The 3,037-nt window shown below is 24.7% G+C and overlaps 1 long non-coding RNA gene across 1 annotated transcript; it reads left to right on the top strand.

The window, feature by feature from the left end:
• The first annotated feature begins 1,911 nt into the window (after positions 1-1,911).
• LOC111916229 (uncharacterized) lies at positions 1,912-2,824 on the top strand. The gene is made up of 2 exons (XR_006188848.2): positions 1,912-2,343; positions 2,599-2,824. It is a non-coding gene; the product is annotated as an uncharacterized LOC111916229 (long non-coding RNA).
• The last annotated feature ends 213 nt before the right edge of the window (positions 2,825-3,037 follow it).

Raw genomic sequence — 3,037 nt, forward strand, 5'->3', positions numbered from 1 at the left:
CGGTATCAATTTAAATATAAATTTCAATTCCACGTAAAAAACCAAAGAATATTTTGTAAATATTTAAAAATGATAAATTGTAGTAATAAATGCAAAAACTAAATTGTAATTTCAATTTAACTAAAATATTTCCTAAAAATACTTTAAAAATCGTTAAAAATTTTCAAATAAGTAGCTTAAAATACTTACAATAACAATAGTTAAATATAACTCTATATAAATGATTATGTTGTTACCTTTAAAATAAAAAAAACAATGTTTGGTGTTTTAAAAATTATAATGATAGAAATTAAAACATTAAGAAAATAAATATTAAAAAATTAATTAACAATAACAACAACTATAAATAACATTAAACTATATATTATATTTAATTTTATTTATGTGTAAATCGCCAGTAAAAACCATTCAAACGATTGACTAAACTACAATATTAAAATCTCATATTATATTTCTATTTATAAAATTATGACTTTAACTTTTTAATATAGTTAACTTATTTGTTTAAATATATTATCATATGTGAGCAATTATCATTTTAAAGTCACAATATTTGTATAATTTATGAGTTGATGAAAAATAGGTAAATTATTAATTTCAATATAATATTAAACAATTAACTTAAATAAAAATTTTAGTTAAACTTGAAAAAAATCAAGAGACTATTTTATAAATAATTAAAGATTATGAATTATAATGTAAAACCTAAATTGTAATCCTAAATTAACAAAAAAAAACATGAAACTATTTTTTATATTAATTAATAGTTTTCAAATAAATAGCTTTAAAATAAGTTACAATAGAAATAGTTAAAAGTAATATTATATAAAAAACTATAATATTTTCTATAAAAACAAAAACAATGTTTTTTGTTTTAAATAACTATAATCATAGAAACTAATAATATTAATCAAATAAATTTTAAAAACATTAAATTTTTGAAATCAAATTAAAATAATTAAGTGTTTTGAAATACGTTATTTTAAATAACTTACAACAACAATAATTAAAAGTAAATTTATATATAAAAAGTATATTGTTGTCTTTAAAAACAAGAACAATGTTTGATATTTTAAATAATTATAATGATAGAAATTAAAATCTTAAGCAAATCAACCTTTTAAAATTAATTAATCATACCAACAAGTATAAATATCATTAAATCGTAGCTTATATTTAATTTTATTTATTAGTAAACTACAGGTAGACGTCATTAAGACACGTAGAATTATACAATTTTAAAAGATATCTACATTATCAGATAATTCAAAACAAACAATGTTTATACCAACTAATTATAAGATTTATTATATAAAAACTAATAACAATGTCATTGATATTTAAAAATTATATATTTATAAAAATTTCAATATATTATTGTATTCTTCGTAAGGCACGGATGTTCACCTAGTTTATTAAAATAAAATAATACACATACGTTATTATACACGTAAAAAGATACATGCCGCATCGTTTGCTAAAGAAATTAAAAAAAATATCCTAACTAAAAAGTAATAAAATTTGATTTGAAACTTGTATTGTGAGACTATTCATCATGATAAAAAGAAAAAGAATATGGAAATTGAAATTCGTATGTTTTTTCACCACTAACACAATTTATAGCATTCGCCATTCAGTTTGTTTTCATGCACATGTAAAATAATATATCTCAAAGATTTTAGGCGTCATCAATATGGATTTAAAGATAAAATAGCACCAGCCAAAAAGAGATAAAAAGTGGCATGAAAAATGAGGTATACATGTTAAGAGTCTTGAAAATAATTTCTTTGCGAGAGATAAAAGTACTCGACCGACTTAAAATAAAATATATGCCAGTAAATTTTCTAAACATTTGGAGGGTTTGTCAGTGGAGATGGTATCCAGTGTTGGGTGATTAAGGTGATGTTTGTTTTGTTTTTTCTTTTAAATGCTTTTCTAATATTTTTGTTTATAGTCGGCGTATATTTTTTCTAAAGTTAAAACTATAGTTTATAAAAAGACTATAGAGTATAGACCTGAATAGGTTTGCACAACCTCTTGTAGAAAATATAGAATAGACCGTCTAACTAAAAAAAAATCAACCTTATTTCTTGTCAGGGCCGGCCCAGGTACTGGGCGGCTTGGGCAATGGCCCAGGGCATCAGGTTATTGGTGGCATAAGTATGAGCCCGTATAGGTATATCAGTGTATATGAAGAAATTCTGGCCCATTTTCTTCAATCAGATCTACATCACCCTATTCAGCTGGAGAGGAGTTATGACAGCAAAAAAAATAATAATGATAATAATTGGGCGCGTGCGGTAGAACAGAAGTCGAAGAGGCAAGTCAGAAATTTCAACACAGGTAATCATTATACAACCTTCTTAACGCCATTATTTACGCCATTAGTCAGTAGTCGACGGTTGGAGATTTCATAGATGCAACAGACGTGATTTCTGATTTTTCTTTAGCAATATAAATCGAAATTGACATCTCTAATCTCCACTTCCGTAATCATCTGTGATTTGTTATGCTCTAATCTTCGTTTAAGCTTTAGTCTGTCACTTGCGGAGACACAATATCAATTCTATTCTCGCTGCTCGTGTTTTTTGTCTACAGGTTGTTATAATGAAGATTTTAGAGTTAAGTTAGAGGTTATCTTCCTATCTTCAGTTATTATGGGATTGGGCAAAACTAAGTTCAAATTTGTATTCCGACTTTTAGAGACAATGGTTACTTTTTATCGCAAAAACACATTTGGATTCGAGTGAAAATATTCGATGCCCTGTTTGAATACATTAGCTTGGCTGTAGCACAAAAAGTTAAATTTATATTTGTTTGGTCACATTTACAGTTTGAGTTTTCAATTGTTTATTTTTAGTATGCTCTTCTTTTGACTTTGCCGTAGAATACTTGAGTGTTTAGTTACCTTCAAGGTTTTAACACTTTGATTGCTTAACATTAATTTGTAATTGTTTAGTTATTAATCTGTTTTAAGGATTTAAATTTTTATTGTTTAGTTATTGTTAGAATTGTTCATATAGACTTCAAGGATGTA

The sequence above is a fragment of the Lactuca sativa genome, chromosome 2 (assembly GCF_002870075.4).
Source record: "Lactuca sativa cultivar Salinas chromosome 2, Lsat_Salinas_v11, whole genome shotgun sequence".
Classification (NCBI taxonomy): domain Eukaryota; kingdom Viridiplantae; phylum Streptophyta; class Magnoliopsida; order Asterales; family Asteraceae; genus Lactuca; species Lactuca sativa.